This window comes from Pan troglodytes, chromosome 7 (assembly GCF_028858775.2).
Source record: "Pan troglodytes isolate AG18354 chromosome 7, NHGRI_mPanTro3-v2.0_pri, whole genome shotgun sequence".
NCBI classification, from domain to species: Eukaryota; Metazoa; Chordata; class Mammalia; order Primates; family Hominidae; genus Pan; species Pan troglodytes.
Genome location: NC_072405.2, coordinates 113,250,570 through 113,261,874, shown reverse-complemented (window position 1 = coordinate 113,261,874; position 11,305 = coordinate 113,250,570). Strand labels below are relative to the sequence as shown.

The window sequence follows — 11,305 nt, the reverse complement described above, 5'->3', positions numbered from 1 at the left end:
AGAATCAACTCTGATAAGAAACATTTATGATCTATTCTCTCTGAAGCCTGCTACCTAGAGGCTTCCTCTGCATAGTGGAAATATCAGTCTCCATAACCCCTATCCTAACCCAGACATTCCCTTCTATTGATTCTAGGTGTTTAGACAATAATTTAACTCTTTCAACCAATTGCCAATCAGGAAATCTTTGAATCTACCTATAACCTGGAATCCCCTCCCCACTTCCCCCCGACTTCAAGTTGCCCTGCCTTTCCAGACTGAACCAATGTACATCTTGCATGTACTGAGGGATGTCTTACATCTCCCTAAAATGTATAAAACCAAGCTGTAGCCCGATCACCTTGGGCACATGTTCTCAAGGTCTCCTGGGGCTGTGTCACAGGCCATTGGTCACTCACATTTGGCTCAGAATAAATCTCTTCCAATATTTTACAGAGTTTGACTCTTTTCATTGACAGAAGTACAGGTTACCCAGGCTTTTGACTGGAATCTAAAGTGAGGGCAGTCTTTTGGGAATGAGTCCTTAACCTGTGGGGCCTGTACTAACTCCTGGTAATTAGTATCAGAATTGAATTAAATGGTAGGACATCCAGTTTGCATCTGGAGAGTTGAAGAATTGGTTGGTGTTTGGGGAATAAACCACAAACACATTTGGTGTCAGAATTAGTGTGGTGTTATAAAAACATATCACAGAATCATAGAAGTAGTACCTTCTGATATATCATCCAGAAGCAGGGAGGTCAGGAGAGCAGGAGTGCCCCCCACAGATATCTACTGCCTCAAGCTTTTCTCTTCATTTTTGACCACTTCCCATCCCCTGGCTTGAATCTATCTCCTCTCCTGACTTATGTGATGCTACTTTCTATGTCACTTCTCTTCCCACATATCAAACCTCTCCTCCTTCTCCTTCAATGGCTCCCTTCCTCCTCTACCCACAAAAGATGAGTCTTTCCACACAAAAGATTCCGCATTCTTCTGTTCCCCTAGAGTTTACACTATTTACCCATCCTCCACTTGCAACTGCTTAGTAGACAGTTTCACTGAGATGGTCCACTCTAATCGAAATCAATGTGTTCAAAGTCAGGTTACCAATTTATATCTAAAAATCATCTCCCTTTTCTGGAAATGATACTACCATACTTTCCAGATTAAGACCTTTATACCCTCTTTAATTTTTCCATCTTCCTCATAATTTTCACCTGATGTTAAGTCCTAACAAGTTCTCTGTCATGCGTGTCCATGTGAAGAGACCACCAAACAGGCTTTATGTGAGCAATAAAGCTTTTGAATCACCTGGGTGCAGGCGGGCTGAATCCGAAAAGAGAGTCAGCGAAGGGAGATAGGGATGGGGCTATTTTATAGGATTTGGGTAAGTAAAGAAAAATTACAGTCAAAGGGGGTCGTTCTCTGGCAGGCAGTTGTGGGGCTCACAAGGTGCTCAGTGGGGGAACTTCTGAGCCAGGAGAAGGAATTTCACAAGGTAATGTCATCAGTTAAGGCGGGAACCAGCCATTTTCACTTCTTTCGTGATTCTTCAGTTGCTTCAGGCCATCTGGATGTATACATGCAGGTCACAGGGGATATGATGGCTTGGCTTGGGCTCAGAGGCCTGACATTCCTGTCTTCTTATATTAATAAGAAAAATAAAACAAAATAGTGTTGAAGTGTTGGGGTGGTGAAAATTTTGGGGGGTGGTATGGAGAGATAATGGGTGATGTTTCTCAGGGCTGCTTCGAGCGGGATTAGGGGCAGTGTGGGAACCTAGAGTGGGAGAGATTTAGCTGAAGGAAGATTTTGTGGTAAGGGGCAATATTGTGGGGTTGTTAAAAGGAGCATTTGTCATATAGAATGATTGGTGATGGCCTGGATGCCGTTTTGTATGAATTAAGAAACTAAACAGAAGACACAAGGTCTGAATAAGAGAAGGAGAAAAACAGGTATTAAAGGACTAAGAATTGGGAGAACCCAGAACATCCAATTAGAGAGTGCCCAAGGGGGTTCAGCATAATTACTTCCTTGATTGGTGAGTTTTTGGTCTCTATCCTTGACAGAGTCCTCGTTTTTAAGTTGGAGGCTGAGCTTGGTGAGGTGTGTTTTTAAAAGACCATTGGTCCATTCTACCTTTCCTGAAGATTGAGGACAGTAAGGGGTATGAAGGTTCCACTGAATACCAAGAGCCTGAGAAACTGCTTGGGTGATTTGACTAATAAAGGCTGGTCCGTTATTGTATACAGCTGGGACTGTATAGCGGTGGGAAGGCCAAACCGAGGGATTATGTCTTACAGAAGGGAAGAAATGACCAGGGTGGCCTTTTCAGACCCTTTGGGAAAGGCCTCTACCCAGCCAGTGAAAGTGTCTACCTAGACCATGAGGTATTTTAGTTTCCTGACTTGGGGCATGTGAGTAAGCCAATTTGCCAGTCCTGGGTGGGGGCAAATCCCCGAGCTTGATGTGTAGGGAAGGGAGGGGGCCTGAACAATCCCTGAGGAGTAGTAGAATAGCAGATGGAACACTGAGAAGTGATTTTCTTGAGGATAGATTTCCACAATGGAAAGGAATTGAGAGGTTCTAAGAGGCAGGCTAGCGGCTTGTAACCTACATGGAAGAGGTTATGAAATGACGATGGAATAGAATGGGCCTGTGAGGCTGGAAGAAGATATTTTCCTTGGTCCAAGAACCATTTGCCTTGTGTGGGAAGAGATTGATAGGTGGAAGTTTCAGTGGGGAAGTAAGTGGGAGTGACTGATGAGGAGAAAAACTGCCATGAGGGCTAGAAGTTGGAACACTAGCTTCTTTTTTAGCTACCTTATCAGCATAAGTGCTGCCCTGAGCAATGGGATCTGATGCCTTTTGATGGCCCTTGCAGTGAATGACTCTAGTTTTTTTTGGAAGTAAAGCGACCTTGAGAAGAGTTTTTATTGAAGAGGCATTAACGATAGAGGACCCTTGTGTAGTGAGGAAACTTCTTTTTGCCCATATAACAGCATGGTGGTGCAGGATATGGAAGGCATATTTAAAGTCAGTATAAATATTGACGCGTAGTCCTTTTACAAGAGTGAGGGCTCAAGTTAAGGAAATGAGTTTGGCTTGTTGAGCAGTAGTGAAGGGGGGCAGAGCAGTAACCTCAATGATAGGTGTGGAAGATACTATAGCATAGCCTGCCTTTGCTGGTGAATGGTGATTAGGCATGGTGGAACTGCCATCAATAAACCAAGTATGATCAGGGTGAGGAACAGTAAAGAAGGAAATATGGGGAAATCGAATGAATGCCAGGTGGATTAGAGATATACAGTCATAGGGGTCAGGTGTGGTATCAGGGATAATCCCGGGTTTTGGCACCAAATGTCACACGTGTCCATGTGAAGAGACCACCAAACAGGCTTTATGTGAGCAATAAAAATTTTTAATCATCTGGGTGCAGGTGGGCTGAGTCTGAAAAGAGAGTCAGCAAAGGGAAATAGGGGTGAGGCCATTTTATAGAATTTGGGTAGGTAGTGGAAAATTACAGTCAAAGGGGGTTGTTCTCTGGCAGGCAGGGGTGGGGTGTCACAAGGTGCTCAGTAGGGGAGCTTCTGAGCCAGGAGAAGGAATTTCACAAGGTAATGTCATCAGTTAAGGCAGGAATCAGCCATTTTCACTTCTTTTGTGATTCTTCAGTTGCTTCAGGCCATCTGGATGTATATGTGCAGGTCACAGGGGATATGATGGCTTAGCTTGGGCTCAGAGGCCTGACATCTTCTTTCTTAATTTCTTTCACACATACCCCTTCCTTTCTGCTTCTATGGCCGATATCCTGGTTCAGCCCCTGACTCTATCACTTTTAACCTGAAATAACTGCAATATCGCTAAAACGTATTCCTCTTCTTGTTCTCCTCCCACCCCAATCCTTCCTGCATACTCCAGAACAGCTCCCCATTCAGAAACTTTTTTTTTTTTCGAGATGGAGTTTTGCTCTTGTTACCCAGACTGGAGTGCAATGGCATAATCTCAGCTCACTGTAACCTCTGCCTCCTGGGTTCAAGCAATTCTCCCACCTCAGCCTCCCGAGTAGCTGGGATTACAGGTGTAGCAGGACAAGCTACAGACAAAACCCCTCAGACACCGAGTTAAAGAAGGAAGGGCTTTATTCGGCCAGGAGCTTCGGCAAGACTCATGTCTCCAACAACCAAGCTCCCTGAGTAAGCAATTCCTGTCCCTTTTAAGGGCTCACAACTCTAACGGGGTCCACGTGAGAGGGTCGTGATCGATTGAGCAAGCAGGGGGTACATGACTGGGGGCTGCATGTACCGGTAATTAGAATGGAACAGAACAGGACAGGGATCTTCACAGTGCTTTTTCTTATGCAAATAAACAATTAGGTCAGGGGTTGATCTTTAACTACCAGACCCAGAGTGTGGCACCAGGCTGTCTGCTTGTGAATTCCATTTCTGACTTTTAGTTTTTACTTCTTCTTTCTTTGGAGGCAGAAATTGGGCATAAGACAATATGAGGGGTGGTCTCCTCCCTTGCAGGCATGCACCACCATACCCAGCTAATTTTGTTTTGTTTTGTTTTTTTTTAAGTAGAGATGGGGTTTCTCCATGTTGGTTAGACTGGTCTCGAACTCCTGATCTCAGGTGATCCACCCGCCTCGGCCTCCCGAAGTGCTGGGATTACAGGCATGAGCCACCGCACCTGGCTGTTTCAGAAACTTAAATGTGAGTTCCCATTGTCTTTAAATTCACATCCAAGCTCCCTGGAGTACCAAGCTTCCAAAATTAGACCCAAAGTAATCTTGTTAGGCATGACTCCAAATAAGCATGCTGTATAGGAACTCTTCATTTCAGACAAGATACTTTACTCCTAATCACCCACACACCACTTAGCGCCTCCTTCCTTCGGCCTTGGATTTAAATAAGGTCGCTCTTTGCCTCCTTTTACCTCCATCTACTGAAACTGAACCTGTTTTCCCAGGCCCAAATCAAAGTCTGAAATTTTCCCATCACCTGATATGGAAGTTATTTATAAAATTAATAATGATGATTAAAAACAATAGCTACCATTCTTTGGGCATTTACTCTGTGCCAGCCAGGGTAAAATCACATTCTAGAAAATATGGAAGAATCAATGAGCCCATGTACGTAAAGGGCTGAGCCCAGACCCTGGGGCATGTGGAGGGTGCCCAACAAAAATTGGCTGAATTGTCACCAATTGTGCCATTGAAATGTCACAGTGACATTTGCTAGCAGTCAAAATGCCATATCTTGTCCACCTGAAAGAGAATGAGCACTGAGGAAGTGGTTTGGGAGAGGAAGCCAACCAATTCCTTCCAGCATTGCCTGGCACGACTTTCTGAGCCTTAGGCAAATAAAAATATCTTTGTTCCAAATTACATCTATCGTCTGGTGGTATTGCTTGTCTTTTACATTTCTATTATGTGTGTCTCTTATGTATCCCTTCACTTCCCTGTTCTGGCACCAAAATGCAAAACTCAGACAGCATTAGGAAAAAGAGAAGTTCTTCCAATGTGATCCATAGTACACAGTCATGTGGGAGACTCAAGAGAAAGCTCCTTCCTGGTGGGCAGAGGTGCTCCCTAAATTCTCATTCCCTTTGAAATCAACAGCAAAGTTTCCCCCTAGTGCTGAATTTGTTCTTGCTGTTTCTCAAACCAAAATGCAATTTAAGAGAGGGTTATTACATAGGAATGTTAAATACATGGCTTTCATGCTAAATCTGTGACAATCTTTCCCCACATTCCAGTGCCGGGAAATTAGCAATTTAAATCTCTCTTTGAACTGTATTGTGGATTCACTCCTCAGAGCTTCTAAAAAATAAAATAAAATAAAACTGTATTCAGTTAAACTAATGTTAGAATGTTGTGATTTACATAAGTATTAATTAATAAGTAAATACCTTACTTTTATAAAACAGGGATGGGAAGTGTAGTAAGAGCTCAGACCTATTTTAAAAGATTCATCTAGTCCAAGGAAAGCCCCATCCTAGGGCTTTGAAAAATATGGCAGCATACATTCAAGAGTGACACAGGAATTAAAATTCCTGGAGGTGAAAGGTCCACCTGCCCCGGTAGGGGACTGGATTATAACCCCACAGGGGTTGCAATAATCATTTCTTGGAAATTCAGATACAAATTAGCATGTCAAGGGCAGCTGAGGTTTTCACTGGAAAACTACAGCATTTTTTTCTATCCCAATATTCTCATATAAGCAAGATCTTCTACTTAGGCTTTATCCCCAAATCACCTGGGTGCTTGTTTAAAATACAGATTCCCACACTTTACATCCAGTTTCACCTATTCCTTTTGTGCCCCCAGGCCATCCCACCCCCATCACCATTATCTTGTTTTGAAATCTTCAGCTGCTCCGGAGGGACCTCCATGGACCAGGCCCCACTTTCCCTTTGATATTGATATACAAGCTTGATGCTCCAGTTCGTGCCTGGTCCACTCCCTCCCCTTCAGTTTCTTCTTCTCCCTGTGTCCCAAGAATACTCTTATCCCCTTGGGGAGCTTATCTGGCTACGGTCACCAGTCTGTCAATAAATGCTTACAAAACCCTTCAGTGGCTGGGCGCGGTGGCTCATGCCTGTAATCCCAGCACTTTAGGAGGCCGAGGTGGGCGGATCACCTGAGGTCGGGAGTTCGAGACCAGCCCAACCAACATGGAGAAACCCCGTCTCTACTAAAAATATAAAGTTAGCCTGACGTGGCGGTGCATGCCTATAATCCCAGCTCCTTGGGAGGCTGAGGCAGGAGAATTGCTTGCACCCGGGAGGCGGAGGTTGCAGTGAGTCGAGATCACACCATTGCACTCCAGCCTGGGCAACAAGAGCAAAACTCCATCTCAAAATAACAAACAACAACAATAAAAAAACTCTTCAGTGGTCTAATCCCATGGGATACAGAAAAACCACTATTTCTCTTGCCCCAGTGATCAGAAAACTTGGAAATAATTTACTTACTCCATGGCCACAGATGTCAGTGACAGACACTTTGGAAAGTTATTTAGCTGCAGCCTCACTGTGTGCCAAGGCTGCAGCCCAGCCCGCTGTCTAATTGAGTACCCTCAACACACACCCACATAAAACAGGTCCTTACTATCCTTTAGACAGATTATTTTCCATGTTTTACAAAGGAATTTAGATATAAGAGACTCAATAACGTGTCCAAAGTCAAACAATGAGTCAGTAACAGATCCAGGATTTTAACCAAGGTTCTCTGATACCCAGATCCATACGGTAAGTGCTCAAGAAGGGGTGGTTGTCAGAAAGGGAAATGCTCATACACTGTCGGTGGGAATGTAAAGTAGTACAGCCACTATGGAAAACAGTATGGAGGTTCCTCAAAAAATTAAAAATAGAACCACCATATGATCCAGCAATCCCATTGCTGGGTATATATCTGAAGGAAAGGAAATCAGTATGTCAAAGAGATCTCTGCACTCCCAGGTTTATTGCAGCAGTAGGCACAATAGCCAAGATAGGGAATCAACCTAAATGCCCACTGATGCATGAATGAAGAAAATGTGTGGCCGGGCACGGTGGCTCATGCCTGTAATCCCAGCACTTTGGGAGGCCGAGGCGGGCAGATCACCTGAGGTTGGGAGTTCGAGACCAGCCTGACCAACATGGAGAAACCCTGTCTCTACTAAAAATACAAAATTAGCCGGGTATGGTGGTGCATGCCTGTAATCCCAGCTACGCAGGAGGCTGAGGCAGGAGAATCGCTTGAACCCAGGAGGTAGAGTTTGCAGTGAGCCGAGATCACACCACTGGACTCCAGCCTGGACAACAAGAGCAAAACTCCATCACCAGAAAAAAAAAAAAAAAAAAAAAAAGAAGAGAAAGAAAATGTGGTATATATACACAATGGAATAGTATTCAGTCATTAAAAAATGAAATCCTACCATTTGCAGCAACATGGATAAAACTGGAGGTCATTATGTTAAGTGAAATAAGCCAGGCACAGAAAGACTAATATTGTATGTTCTCACTCACATGTGGGAGCTAAAAAAGTGGATCTCATGGAGACAGAGAGTAGAATGGTAGTTACAAGAGGCTGAGAAGGGAAGGGGGTGGAGGATGAAGAGAAGTTGGTTAAGGGGTACACACATACAGTTAAATAGAATAAGTACTAGTATTTGATAGTACAGCAGGGTAATCATAGTTAACTGTCATTTATTATACATTTCAAAATAGCTAGAAGGTTTAGAATGTTCCCAACACAAAGAAATGATAAATGTTGGAGGTGATGGATATCCCATTTACCCTGCTTTTATCATGACACATTGTATGTCTGTATCAAAATAGCACCTGTACCCCACAAATATGTACAACCATGATATTGCAATAAAAAACCAAAATAAAATTTAAAAGAAAATGTGGTTGTAATAGTAATAGTAATAATAATTCCAGAGTTGGTAGTATTTTTCATTTGGATTCCTCAGAAGCACATTCTGAGACGAGGATAATCCATATGAAAATGTTTTAAATAGAGAGCATTCTCAGGAAAAATCATTAAGTAAATAAGAAAAGGGAGCAGGAAAGGGAAGAGGCCAAATAAGCAAGCAGAGTTATCTCAGGGATGGGGTAGGGCTCATCTCAGAGTTGTCCCCTCAGAGGAAAAAGAATGGAAACTTTTTTTTTTTTTTTTTTTGAGACGGAGTCTCCCTCTACCACCCAGGCTGGAGTACAATGGTGAGGTCTCAGCTCACTGCAACTCCCGCCTCCCAGGTTCAAGCGATTCTCCCGCCTCAGCCTCCCGAGTAGCTGGGATTACAGGTACCCACTATCATGCCCAGCTAATTTTTGTATTTTTAGTAGAGACAGGGTTTCACCATGTTGGCCAGGCTGGTCTTCAACTCCTGACCTCAGGTGATCTGCCCGCCTCGGCCTCCCAAAGTGCTGGGATTGCATGCGTGAGCCACAGTGCCTGGTCCAGGAATGGAAATATTTCTATTTCATACCTGTCAGTCATTGATTAAGGGCTGCTTTAGGGGATGGGGAGAGGGATAATCTCCAGGCACACAGGGCTCTATTATGATGATAGGTAATGTGGGCTCTGGCAGAGAAGGTTCAGGGTGAGAGGAAGGCATGCCCAGAGCCAGTGCACACTGATGGCATCTGCTACAGTGATCTTGAAACTGGAGTAGCATCATGAAAAGAAGCAAAGCTGGGCAGAGGGATAGCATTAGGAGATGTATCTAATATAAATGACGAGTTTAATGGGTGCAGCACACCAACATGGCACATGTATACATATGTAACAAACCTGCACGTTGTGCACATGTACCCTAGAACTTAAAAGTATATATATATAAAAAGAAGCAAAGCTGTTACCTCGCTTTGTTTTATAACCTTACGTATACCACACATATCATTCCGCGCTGAAGAGAAACCTGAAGAGAGAAACAAGCACCATCCTGTGTCAGGAGGGCTGGGTTTTGGTCCCAATTTTGCCAGAAATGAGCAACATGACCTTGGGGAAGTCATTTAGTGCCTGTGGTCCTCGGCATCCACTCAGGACCTCTGGAGCTTCAGAGGCAATGCTGAAGACACTAAGCCAACTTGTTGGTGGACTGAAATCATTTTATTATTTCAGCATGTTAGGAATTCATGCTGTGGTTAACCTCTGAGCTCCTTTCCCGCTGCATCTGTAATGGTGGGCCTTCCTCCCATTTTCCATGTTTCTATTATTCTCCTAGGGGAGTTTACTTTTGTAGATGTGATTCAGCTCTGCAGAGGGAACCCATGACAGTCATGTGAGATGTGTTTAATTTTGTACAGTGTAACTGCGTGTTAGTAACAGGGTTTACTAGATGACTCTGCTTTTCCAGTGATACTGAAAAGGAAAAATTATTCCTTTTTTTCTAGAAGATTTATTTTATTTTAAATTTAACTTTTTTATTTTTGGAGACAGAGTCTTTCTCTGTTGCCCAGGCTGGAGTGCAGTGGTGCGATCTCAGCTCACTGCAACCTCTGCCAACCGGGTTCAAGTAATTCTCCTGCCTCAGCCTCCTGAGTAGCTGGGATTGCAGGTGCCCGCCACAACGCCTGGCTTTTTAAATTTTTTTTATTTTTTATTTTTAGTAGGGACAGGGTTTTGTCCTGTTGCCCAGCCTGGTCTCAAACTCCTGAACTCAGGTAATCTACTTGCCTCAGCCTCCCAAAGTGCTAGGATTACAGAAGTGATCCACCACGCCCAGCCTTTTTTCCTGGAAGATTTAAAAGAGGAAAATATATATGACTATTTTTTGTGAGTATCCATGTTGTAATAAAGACAGAGCAAAGGTTTTTTTTTTTTTCCCAAAAATGTGTGAATAAATGACCCTTTCTTTTCCACTTAGGATGAGATTTATGCTATTAGACTTGTACTCTGGTTTTATAGTATTCTACAATTGGTTTGCAACTGGAATGAATTTTTGTCAATGTTGCCATTTGAGGCAGAGCTGGGTGTGAGGAATGTGACCCCCAAAATATGGCAGACATAGAGCTGTGTCATCCAAATCCTCCTTCAAGCAAGGGCATGCTGCTCAGCTGTGGGAGTGTGGTCAGCAAACGGCTTTCAGCTGTCAGCTCCGACAACGTTAGCCTCAGCTGTGTGAGCCGCTTCATCTGAGGTCATGCCCAGGACAGCCTGAAGCCCGTGATTGAGGGAAGTGCGGGTGTAAAGGCGCAGCCATTTTGACCTAACTGGGGAGACTGAAAAGATACACCTGCTCCAGATTTTTCTGCTGGGTTGGCCAAAGGCTTTGATGGGCTGACATTGTGGTTATCTTTGTTGTTTATCTTCTTCCTCAGCACAATCCTGCTTCCTTTCACATTTTTAATAGATATTGATCTCTAATAAATATCTTATAACCCAAATTTTCAGTCACTCTAACCTGAAACAGTTGATGCCAGGAGTGGTCCAAGAAAACAGGCAGTGAGATGGTTTTGGAAATGGATTATACACCACTGGGTTGGCTGTGAGGACCCCATCACTGGTGGCAGGTAGAGCCCAGGCACCTTTGGCACAGTGGCCATTCAATTGTTAAATCTTTCACTGGAATGACTTGGGAGTGTACTAATGGGAGTGAATGAACTAGCAGGTGCAATGTATCAGGCATCCGAGACTTTGAAGGGAAAGGTAGGTATAAGGATAATGGGATTGTATGGCTATTGCTAAGTGACACTGATGTTCCACAGAAAGATGGAATAGCTAAGGGTGAAAGCGAGGTGTGAAATTCAGGTGTGAAAGCCAGACTTGGTGGATGCATGCAAAGCTCCTTCAGCCCTGCAGTGGCAGTACAGAAAAAGTTTAGGTCTA

At 43.7% G+C, this 11,305-nt stretch overlaps 1 long non-coding RNA gene across 1 annotated transcript in view; it reads right to left on the bottom strand.

Annotated features, from left to right (window-relative positions):
• Positions 1 to 4,106: 4,106 nt before the first annotated feature.
• The window catches only part of LOC134810689 (uncharacterized), a 62,603-nt gene continuing 55,404 nt past the window's right edge, over positions 4,107 to 11,305 (bottom strand). Inside the window, exon 4 of the long non-coding RNA XR_010159321.1 lies at positions 4,107 to 4,678. This is a non-coding gene — a long non-coding RNA (uncharacterized LOC134810689). The remainder of the gene's footprint in view (positions 4,679 to 11,305) is intronic.